The sequence below is a fragment of the Rhodnius prolixus genome, unplaced genomic scaffold, assembly GCF_049639745.1.
Source record: "Rhodnius prolixus isolate KJV_2025 unplaced genomic scaffold, Rpr scaffold_6, whole genome shotgun sequence".
NCBI classification, from domain to species: domain Eukaryota; kingdom Metazoa; phylum Arthropoda; class Insecta; order Hemiptera; family Reduviidae; genus Rhodnius; species Rhodnius prolixus.
In genome coordinates, this window is record NW_027411634.1 from 18,332,943 (window position 1) to 18,345,671 (window position 12,729).

Sequence of the window (12,729 nt, forward strand, 5' to 3'; positions counted from 1 at the left end):
ACGAAGGGCGGTTCGGAAATATCCATTTCCTGATACCAACACTAAGTCCTCTCCTCCATTAAAGGTTATAAATTCAGATAAAATCATCAACAGATAAACTTATTTAGTAATTAGTAGCCTCATTTAGTAATTCAACTGCAATATTTATTTTGTATCCTTTATTTATGCTTCAATCAACGTGTTAGCGCTGACAAAGTAACAATTAACTTATAAGTAAACGAGTGAAGTTACTCCACAGCACTGAGCTATTAGTCAATCTCTTTACTAGTGGGGAGAATCACGAGGCATTTAAAATGCTTTGTTGGGTTCTAGAAAAAATACTTTTAGCTAGAGGATTTGCGTTTGACTGCAGATTGAAGTGGAGTTTCCTGTTTCGGGTTTTTTGGCTTCTTGGTTGATAAAAGATTGATATGAACAATCTGGTTAAAGACGTAAAAAGAGGAGTTTACTGTGGATCGCATCATTTTAGATTGTAGCGATTTAATTGTTTGGATATTATGAGGTATGGTTGAACCCAAACCGCTCAGATAGGTTTTAAAATAGAAGTATAAGGTTGTCTTTCGTTATCTAGAGACAACGTAAGAGTCTTATAAGTTGTTGATAGCGTCTGTTTAGCTCTGAAGAAGAAAGACTTCGGTCTAAGCTAAGGCAAAAATAGCAGACGACGTTGACTATTGGTTAGAGGTATTAGATTACAGAAGACTGGAGAAAGAACAATGCGACGAAGGGTGAAGTTGAGGTTTCGGGACTTGTTTCATTAATCTTAATAGCTCATTTCGTGAACCCATTGTTCTAATGAGGAGAGGTTCAACAACAATTAAATTCTATTAATTATCTTGTAATATAAATTGTAAATTTATAATAATGAAACAAACACATATGAATTTAAGACAAACGCTCAAAACTCTAACTACAGAACAAACGACGACTCTATACAGCTCTTCTCACACCAATATGGACTTACGGAACAGCTAAAAAATCCAACATCAATAGACTGCAGACACTCCAATCCAAAGTACTCCGCCGCATAGTAGACGCTCCATTCTATGTTAGCAACCACACAATCCATACAGATCTCCAAATTCCACTCATCTCCGAACTTGCCAAAATCCGATAAAAAAAATTTCAACAAAAACTCCCACTTCATCCCAACCCTATAGCTCTTCAGCTACGCTACCCTCCAATCCTCGAAGACGGCTGAGGCGCCGTTGGCCCCGTGACCAACTGGGTGACTAATGGCGGCCATCACTGGATGACCGCCATTCACGTCTGCCACGTTATTTATATACGCTTATCGCATTTACTTATTGTACCCTTTAGGTACAGGTGTAAATTTCAATAAAAAGGTAAAAAAAAAATTAAAAAAAGTGTGAAGGTAATTTGTTCAGCTGAAACGCCAGATTCAAAAGAGATTTTTAGTTCTTAACATTTCTGTTTTCGCACAAACTTATTTGAAGAAAACTTTGTTACATGATCTGCTGCAAGAAATGGTCATAAGGGTGTTATACAACAGACATTTAATCCTGGCGAACTTTGGAGGTAACCTACTCATTCAAAAGCAAAACCTTCTACTTTCAGGTTATGGTTTTAAAAACGTATTCTTTTTTTTTTAAGGGTTAATAAGAAATGATAAAAGAACAGTCCTTAAACACACGTGGAGTAATATTTTTGTTAACTGACAAGGCTAAGGCTAAAAGTGCTCAAATGAAATTAATTTCCGTCTTAAATCAGGCATATAGGCAACTAGTTTCTGATATTTCCTTATTCTGACTCAGAGAATTCCCCCCCAAAAATAGGGTAGCCTATTGTACACAGTTCTTCCTCTATAAATTAACAATATTTATTTTATTTTTTTAATAATTAATGTCACTCACATATTTTACGAGTAAAAAGTAAAATACTTACACGTTCATTCTAACAAATGACCTAACTTTTCTTCAATGAAGAGCAGGCAAAAAGTCACAAAATTAAATTTATCTAAAATAAAGACTGAAATCTCACTCAGTATATTTCCGGCCTTCTTGGTGAATTAAATCTTGGGAATAACTGCAACGCACATGCAACTGGTGATGATTCACGCTGAGTGTTATGTACTGTATCATGCCAGGAAAAGACGTTACTTTTTCGGTTCAGGGAATGAATTAAGGCAAACTAATTACAAGCTTAATGATCTGGTATAAACCACTAATATGAATAGCTATAACTGCTATTCATAAGATTTTAAATCACAATTTTTTCTAAACTCCGAATAATAATAATACTTTATTAATATTACAAATAAATACACTGAAAAAACACAAGTAACGTACGGCATGAACTAATTATGAATATAAGTTCAAAGCCGGTCAGAGAAACAATAAATATGGTTATTAAGAAGGTAAAATCAAAGATATTACCCAGCAGTGCCAACCTAATTATATTTTCAACAAGTTAACAATCGATTTGAGTAAATAGATTCTTAAGTTATAAAATTGTATTTAAACTATATTTTTAGTTAAATATTTTTTCTCTTAACAATACACTTCCGGCAGCACTGTACATCACAGAAAACAGGCAATTTAGAAAGAATCTTGCCAAACCATTTTTTCACATTACTATCCTTAATCGATTTTTTTGGGGGGATAAACAATTTTAGAATGTAAGAGGTTTTGAGGAAATCTAAAAACATTTAAAAAAATCTTTTCGGTTAAAAAAGCATTGTCTGGAAGTCAACTTTCTTAATTTGGAACTTTATACTCACTTGTCAATAAAATTATCTAGGTGGCAAGAAGTACAATAACAAATAACCTTCAAATGAATTTCCCTCGAAAAATCTTTCAAATAAGGGTAACATTAAGAGATCTCCATATACAATACAGTTAGTACAGCCACTTTAAGGGAAATGGTATAGTATAGTGGCACTTTCACATTGATCGATTTTATTGATACCTCACTTTGGGATCGATCCTGTGCTTAAGCGAAATGCCAAATTTCCAGAGTTTATGAATGACAGTAGATACATAGACAGATGATGGAAGAGCAGGTAATATGGAAACGTTTTTTAAAGGTCATTAGGTCACCCACTTGTGGAGACTATAATGGCTGACAGTGCATCATAATGTGGCCACTTCAATTTATTAATTGAACCCCCTTAGCATTTAATTTTGCAATATTCAAAACAGTTTCACCTTTAAAACATCAATAATTTGGAAATATAATCAGCAATGATCAGCCTCCAAAAGGAAAGTAGGGAATCAGAAAAAAATTACCCCCTTCTTAAAGAAAATGCCTCGATAACAGTTTTGTTTTAACACCATCAATGGAACTCATTGATTTACACTTCATTTAATCTACAATTTGAAATCTCCGGCATTCAACGTCACCGAAGTCACTGCCACGACACCATTCTTGTGTATAATCTAGCCCTGAACATGACCTAGATATGGCAATTATTTTTTCATCCTATTGAAACTATGAATCAGTCACTAAAAATAATGAACAGCAATTTAAATTTAAAGCCAATTCAACTGTAAATCTTTAGGGTTTGGACCAGCACTGATCGAATGCAAAAATAAAGATTTAAATGAAATATTTGCAAGTTTTTCTGATAAGCTCAGAGTAATTATTCAAGATCAATAAATGAAACTCTACATAATGAACTGATTTACGATCTAGTTTTGTTTACTGTCTCCCAAAGGCAGCTGATAGCTTCACAATTTATTTGATATTTTATCCAAAAATGTGTATTCTACTAAAATATAAACATTAAGAAGAATGAATATTCTTGTACATTTTTAATACGAAATTTTTATTAAAATATCGTTAACAGGAGTGTCTAACTGAAACATATCAATGTACCTAACCGTGCTACTCAACTTCAACCTTACCATCTTCCTCGTACCACTGACTGTTATATTCCTGCCGAATTAAATGTCCATGCATATTCAGTGACACGTCCTCCTGGGAGGTTGGCCAACGTATGAAAACGTTTCTCCCTTTCTAAAACAATGTAACCTAGATGAATACTTTGCAAACTTGATTGTGTTTAGTTTATTTACTGGATTTTCATAAATTATTTTTTTTTATTAGTTTATTAGCTGTACGTGTTCCCGCTGGATTGTACCTATTAAGAGTCTACATAATTCTCCCATTAAAAGTGTCTGTTTAGCGTTTTTTTATTTGCAATAAAATATCTTTTTTCTGCAACCATGTAGGGAAGTTCTCATTACTCAATTAAAATCAGCTGTGTAATGCCCAACTTCCCACACTAGTGGGGGGAAATTCCCATTAGTGTCACTTTCCGCACAAGTGAGTGGAAAAACTTTATTGTGCTTCCTTGATATAAGAAGTTTTGTTATTAACATAAATATTTTCTGTAAAACTCTAATAAGCTTATTTAAATTTATTTTATTTAAATAATTAAAAACGAATATTAAAAAATAAAATAAAAATTGAAAGGAATATAGAAATAAAAATAATACTTTAATAAATAATTAGATATTTTTAATTATAACAGTTAAAAAGGTTATAGTGTTACCTTATAGAAATTTAAAATGGATTCTAGTGATTCCTGTTTAGAAAACACTCCTCCATCAATAAAAGAAACAGCAGAAAATGTAATAAGTAATGTAAATAAGTAAGTAATGTAAATAATTGTAATATAACAATAAATGTTTATAATAAATAAATTACTTTTTGTAGACTGTAAAAATGAAATTTTTAAATTTTATTAGTTAATAAATGGTTGCAGAAAAAATATAATATTTAACTCTAGTGTAAAGTATTTTCCTCACACTCGGCAATTTGCACTCGCATCGCTTCGCTCGCTCGTGCGTGCAAACCCTGCCTCGCGTGAGGAAAAGTACTACTTTCCACACTTGTTAAATAAATAACTATATTTATCTAATTATGTTTCAAATTACCTATTTTTAATCACTCAATTGTATCAGAAATCCAGATTTATTTACTTTCCCTGCACTTTCAGTTTGTATTTATAAAATATTCCTAGACGATAAAAGACTTTCTGAAAGACAAACCATTGTAGCAAATTTTCGAAAAAGGTTTTTCATACATCTAGTTTATATTTCCCTGAACTCGGAAAACTTGCCTTTTTTTACGGAATAAACAAAATCGATAATGATAACAATCGATAATCAATAATATAATTATTGTTTCATAACATTATCGCTTTCGATATTAAAGTACCAACATAAATGCGACGATTTTTTTAAATAGTTTCTTCATTTTTTATATGAATTTCTAGAAAAACTGATTCACTATTTTCTTCAAAAATAAAATTGCTTTCCCGAGAACTGCTCTAAAACAAATTATTCTAGTTTTTAAATCAAGTCTTTTAGAAGTTCATCAGCACTGCGTGGCCAACTGATCATTCATTTAAATGTCTTTTACGGCGCTGCCTTTGAATCACTAGTTTCTATTGCACGCAATGCCATAGTCAAATCACAAAACTCTGTAGAAATATATGAATGAATCAAAGAAAAAGTGATTACAACCAAATGCCGAAATATCATATAGGCATAGGCTGTACAGAGTTTTCTTATAACAAGTATAGTATTATGCGATACATAGGGTGCGTTCCACTAAGCGACCACAACGACCACGCTCACGTCCGCGATTTTGCCCGTTCCACTTGCTTGCGAGCGTTGCGATCGAAAACCCAAGTGGAATGGACTATGGGGCGTTTTAACCGTTCATGTAAACATTACATATGGCGGCCTCGAAAATAAGTTAGAAGCTTGAAGAGGTTATTTTTTAATTTAAACCCCATTTATAAGCAGTTATAATAAACTTTATTAATTGTTGGTAAAGTTGACTTATATTAAAAGAATATATATAATTCAATTTTTTATATTACATTTTGGAGTATTTATAAAATTTACGTTTAAATAAAATTAAAGTGTCTTTTGTGGCAACAGTAGGATATTTATTATTGCAACGTAATAATGCTTTAGAAAGTTCTTTATCTAGTTCCGATGAAGAGTGGAATGCAATTTTACGAAATCGCAATGATAAAAAGCGAAAACTTAGGCCACGTATTATTAGCTATCAGTGTAATTGATCTTTATTCAGATGAAGAATTTAAAAGTTATTTCAGGTAAATGATTTTGAGTTATTCAGCGATTTAGTGTGTAAAGGGATAAGTAATTATTTATTTATTTATTTTTTGTAGACTTTCGAGAAACACATTCTATTATTTACATGAAATAATACTTTCATTTACATGAGATAATTTTTTCGGTCGCCATATTTTGTTTTAAAAATAGCGCCAACTCTGAACGCCCACTTCGACCCAGCTCTTAAGGTGGGGCGTTGTGTGAGCGAAAATAGTGACGTCATTAGTGACGTTTTCGCCACGACCACAACGACCGCGGTCGCCAAGTGGAACGCCTGAAAGTATGTTTTGGTCGTTGTGGTCGCTTAGTGGAACGCACCCATAGAGTGTAATATGATATAACCTTATTTGTTGATAACCTAGAGGGAAGGTAATGTTTTTGAAAATGATAAACACACTTTTGGCGATAGTGACTCATAACAAAACATAATACTGTCATTTTGATAGTGTTAGAGCAGCCGGAAATATTTTTAAACCTATCTTAAGGCTTCACTTAGATTAGAGGACTGGTTAAGGTTCTGGTAAATAATCGGAGGAAAAATGGCAAAACATACTTATATATTTTTTTTTAAATTTCAATGAGATGAAATTTTGTGGAATTTAATTTTGTAGGAACGGAGTACATAACTGAACTAGAAATTATACCAGCTTAGAATAATATCATAATTGCAAAGTGATACCATAATTTGAAGTTACCTAATAAATAATGTGCCGCCCTGGCGTTAAGGGCTACAAACTAGCCTGCTAGTTCTAGAATATCTTTAAAGCTACTTTAAAGAGTGGTTGAACATCTTGTTGGTCTTTTATGATGAACATCCACAGACGAAGTGCAAACAATTAAATAGAGATTTGAGCAATGACATCCAGATGAGCTGCCGAAGACAAAAAACACGTCAGCAAGATCGTCAACTAAAGAGTTTGCCGAAGACTAACTAGTACTACAACTCCATTAAAGTTAATTCATCAAAAATTTTCATTTAGATCTTCTCAAAAACTGCTCATTCGATTTCATTTAAACTTGGCATTCATATTGCTTATAAGTAATTTTAAAATTTTTATTTAAAACATTCTGGGAAATATGTCTAAGGGTTTTTGACTTTCTTTAAACCGCTCAGAGAATGTATTCAGAGTAATGTATTATCTTATTTCCTGTTACATAATAATGAGCATTAAATATGGAATCAAAATTTCAAATATGAATAACAATATTTAAAAGGAAGTCCAATTCTTCTAAACAGATTTTGGTTCTTTTTCTAGATTTCTTTGAATTTTCTGAAATTAACTTGTATTTCATTGAAATCTGCCACCTCTTCATAGAATCATCAAAGAATATACGAGTTACATACAACTATACAGGGTAAAGGCTACTTCTAAAGGAGTCTCTTTCCAAATGAAGAGCAGAAACCTTCGTTTTGGGCATTCAAGATACAGAAACCTAGGTTTCGGGCATTCAAGATACAGAAACCTAGGTTTCGGGCATTCAAGATACAGAAACGATTATTCAGTGTTCAGGCCACATTATAAGTTTTGGAGTGGACTGTACCCAAAGTTAAATTATAACTTAAAATGTTAAAATAAATTCTATGAGGGTTACAGTCAATGCTGTTTGCTGCCTAACAGCAAACAATAAAAGTTAAACTTTGCACCTTGTTGCTGTGCCCAGCAACAAGAGTCAGTAGTCAGCTAGTAGTAGTTCAGTACTAGTCAGATGCGAGCAGACATCAGGGCTTAGTCGGCGTATTATTCACCTCGCCTATCCCTTGCTCAATTTCTCTACATTGTTTTATAATTATATTTGTACAATCACAACGTTTATAATTATATTTGTACAAGTACAACGTTTATAATTACATTTCCTGCAAGTACGACGTTTTTGTTAATAATTTGCAAATCAAGAATAAAAATAGTGAGTACAAGTGCGGTAGTGAAAATCTCGAACGTTTCCGCCTACGATAACGCTTCGTACATGTACGGGAGCAGTTCCGGTGTCCAGCAGGCGCATACCTACGATTATCATCAGTCGAGAAGCAAAACTATATAGCCAACGGCTTAGCTCAGTGGTAGCGCGAGCGACTGCTGACACTAACATTACGCACCGCAGGTTCGATCCTCACCAGCAGCAAATCGGCATTTAGCCTTTTTATTTTACCTTTTTATTCTATAAAATAATTATTTTTACATATTATAGTTGGGCATCCATTCCAACTTCATAATTTAATTATAATTATACATGCTAAGTGGCAATTGTGGTTATTTTCTCCGTATTCAAGGACCCTCCAATCCCCATTGGGCATACCTTCTCTACACAGGGTGCGGAAATAGTAAGGTTCAGCACGGAACCCTATCACGCCCCGACAGAAGTAATCTCAGAAGTAACCAAGAAAGAATATTTGTATAAAATTGGTATGGAAAATTTTTCTACCTTAATTGTACAAAAATTGAAAGCTTTGAATATAGTTATGCTAAAATACGAGTATGAAATTCAGAAGAAGTTGTCCTTAAATTAGGAAATTAGCCCTTTCACAAAGAGGATATTGGAAGAATCTAACAAGGATATGTCACAGATCATGCAGCAATTTCTTAGGCTAATCAGTGATAAGTAAGGAACGGATTTTTATGTATTTGAAAATGCCAAATATTTAATTAAAATATGCATTTATTTTCGTCAATTATGTGGAAAATATGTGATTTTCTTAAAATATTTTCTGGAATATTTAAGTAAAATGGACATTTTTTTTTATGAAAATGGATTTTTTTGGGGGGGGGGGCAAGTTATAATTATTTATTCAAGAAAAAAACATTTTTACAATTTATTATAATTTATTAGGAACAAAATAATTTGTTTTTACAAGTTACAATGATTTATACAACAAAGAACATTTTTACTATTTATAAAAAGATGTGTTAAATTTTCAATTTTGAAAACTTCACTCTTCGAAATTGTTTGCAACCACATGAAATTTCAAATGTTGGAACGTAAAGTGACGACGATCTGGGCGTAAGATGGACTTGTAACGACTAAAAGATCGTTCAACATCTACAGATGTTATAGGTGCCTTGCTGAAAGAAGTTATCTCGTTGGTTGTAAAGGGTACATGATGTTCTGAGGTGACTTCTGTTCCACTGATAATATCAGAAATCTGGCAGATGGTCTCCCACCCTTTGTTCTTGCTCAGTACTTCTACCAGTTTTGATCTGATCAGATCTCCCTTACTCCCAGGTATTCCTTCCACCTTTTCGATGACTTTTTTAACGTTGGACACGTTTTCTGTCAGTCGAACATTTTGGGACTCAAGTTGGGTAATGGCTTGTGCAAGAAATACGCAATTGTCAGAAATGAATGCAAGGTCGTTCCTTAAATTAGGTTTCTCGAATAAAGACTTGGCTGTATTTATCGCTACTGCTTCGTCTTCGAGATGTGAAAGGACATTCTTGATTTTATTGTAGTTTTCATAGTAATAGTGAGCTGCTTCCAGCCAAGTACCCCATCTTGTCAATATAGGTTCTGGTGGAAGGCACAAGGCTGGATAGAGATCTTTTAGCATTTTAATGCGACTTGGTGCTTTTAAGAACATTTTTTTAACCGAGGAGATTAAGGAATCTACGTCACTGAACAAAGATCGGACAGTTTCTGCTACTCGAGGCATGAGCAATACACGTCACATGAATTATCTTGGGATAAAATACCTGAATAGATTGCCCAGCCTTGACCATGTTGGGGGCAGCATCAGAGAGAAACAAAAGAACTTTTTCGTTCAAAACTCCACTGGGCCATAGGATATGCATTGAGGCAGAGGCATCGAAGAATCGTGAAATGGTGGAATGATTGCATTTTTCGAGAACCTCACAGTTCAAAAGGAATGGCTTTGAATCCACATCAGCATCACTGTCAAGTTTTCCAATAACTGCATTGGCAATATACCTGCCCTCAACGTCAGTGGTTTCATCAATTGACACCCAAATCGGTCCATCTTTGATATGTTCTCGAATTTTGGTTAGTGTATCTTTATAGATATCTTCCAGGTAGTTTTTCCGCAGAGTGCTCTCGTCAGGCATTTTCTTCCCAATATAGGTCTCTAAGAATTCTTTGAAATGAGGATTTTTAAGTTTGTGGAAAGGGATATCTGCTCTAACCAAAGCCCGACACAGATCTGTACTCAGAGTAGACTTACTTGATGATGGAGATGTAAGGAAGGCTTGATAGGACGTCCTCTCTTTCTTTCTGTTTTTATTCTCTATGTGCGATCCGGTGGCAATATGTTGGGTGACTTGGGAACGTTGAGAGCAAGAAACTCGCTTGTCACAAGCTGTGCAGTACAAAATGTCTCCATCACTTCCTAAAAAGTTCTGCTGGAAACTCGCGAAGATATTTAGCAACCAGTTGTTTGTTTGAGGCCGATGTTCGTGACATTTCACCCAAAAAAAGAATACACTAAGTGACCGAACGAAATGAATTGGACAGTTCAACGAACGAGCTGAAAGAACAGACAACGTCAGACAACTTCAAAGAACTAACAAGTGCCCGTCACTGTTTAGCAGCATTCTGTGTAAATTACAATAACCATTGTACCCACTGTGATTCACAGCCCTACAGTCTGAGGTTCACAGTTCCTGTCAACCACCTCCCAATTATGAAAATATGCCCAAAATGAAAAATATGTACATATTTTGATTAAATATGTAGAAATATTTATTTATTTTAATCAAATATGTGGAAATATGTGAAATAAAAGTAGACTCAAACGGCTTAAAAAGTGTCAGTATGAATACTTCTAGTTGGAAAACGTCTGTAAATTGCCTAGAAAAAAATATGTAAATAAGATACAATTGTTATCTTTTAGTAATTAATTTAGTGCGAAAGAGGAACCTAAATTTCGTATTGAAATGGTCATTTAAGCCCTTTAAAACTATGTACTAAGGATAATTTTCGGATATATTTGTAAGGTTTAGAGTAAACATTCTAAAATTAAGGCTGTTTGATTTCAAATAGTAGTACATGGCCTCCTCGATAGCTGTTGACAGGGCAAACAAAATTGTGCGTTTAACAAGATTAACAATACCTCAAACTGAGGTTAAAGAAAAAGGTTATGCTTGGATTTACAAAAGATTTTTTTTTGAAGCTCATTTGAAGTTAATATACTCTTTTGCAGCCCAACAAGAACATTGTTCCATCTGAACAAACGTTAAGATCCCTTTTTCTCCTATTTATTTTTTTTTTATTTTCCACAGCAAGGAAATTATCTACCAGTAAAGAAAGGAAACAAGTAAATCCATGGCGTAACCATAATCCCCTTGCACGTAGGCTACTGCTTCAATGTATAAAAATCTTAAAAACAACACCTGCGTTCTTTTTTGCTATTTCCTATTTACTTGTGGGTTCGCTGTTCAAAAAAACTCTTTAGAGAAGCTAGTTCTAGTTTTCCTATCATCATATTACATCTATTGAATTTGTGCCTTCTTATTCAATAACACACCGTCTACATTTCACAGTTCTGCCTCTATTTCAAGTTGGAGAGATCTAGTATTGAATTTAAAATTAAATATTTCGCAATTAGATGGCTGTATTTTCAAGTAACTATTCACAGAACAGCTTAACCAATACTGTTGATAAAATTTTAAACGATAACAACATTTTAACGATTATTAAAGATTCGTAAACGTTTTAAAAGGAAAGCGAAAAACGATCCACCCAGGGCTTCCTATCCACTAGAGTTGCAAATGAGCGTATTGTAACGTATAAACAGTTGATGCAACTGCTTAATATCAAATACGAAGCAACGCAAATGGCAAATTAATTTTTGGCACTGCATTTCTAAAATATCAAAGATGTAGTGTTGTGATTTTACTCCAGAATTTGTATATCAGCCATACTTACCTTTTAATTTAACATCTATTTGAACTACTTTTTTTCTATCTTACTACAACTATTTCATACAATTATAACTACAGTGGAGTCTCGGTTATCCGTCACCCTTTTATCCGTCTATTCCAATTAACCGTCACTCTCCTAAGTATTTAAAAATAAAACCAAAAAATTATTTTAAATAGAAAACTTTTTAAAAATTTATTTTAAATTAATTTTTTAATGGGGGGGCTCTAATTTAAGATTAGTGCCGGTCACAACCCCGTTCAACGCAGAGTGTGAATATTTTATTTTGAGATTTTTTCCTTTGTCTTTTAGGTGTGTCCATCATTCGACAGTTTGTGGGTTTTCTCCTAAAAAGATCAACCACAAACAAAACCGCCCACAAAACCGATTAGATGTCGCAGACATTGTATTCATTAATTTTAATACACAATAGAATGAATTGAATAATGAAAGATACCTGACCTTTAAGGCTTAAGCCTATAAACGTATAAAATATGTGTACCAGTTAATACAACAGACGGCAATTAAGGCTCTAGCAAGGGTGCAGGTCTGATGATCACAGGGGCCTTTAGTAGCACCCCTACTGCGGCGCTGGAGGTACTTCTGGGGTTGGCTCCGCTTCAATATGTTATTCAGGCGGAGGCAAGGGCCAGTGCGTACAGAATGGCGAGCAATGGGCAATGGAGGCGTATAAGTTCCTGCATTGGCCATATGAGTATTTCAGATAAGGTTGACCCTGGGCCGGTTA

General features: G+C 33.9%; 1 protein-coding gene across 4 annotated transcripts in view; it reads right to left on the minus strand.

Moving 5' to 3' along the window:
- rho-5 (rhomboid-5) overlaps positions 1-12,729 on the minus strand; it is a 319,932-nt gene that overhangs the window by 162,361 nt on the left and 144,842 nt on the right. The window lies entirely within an intron of this gene.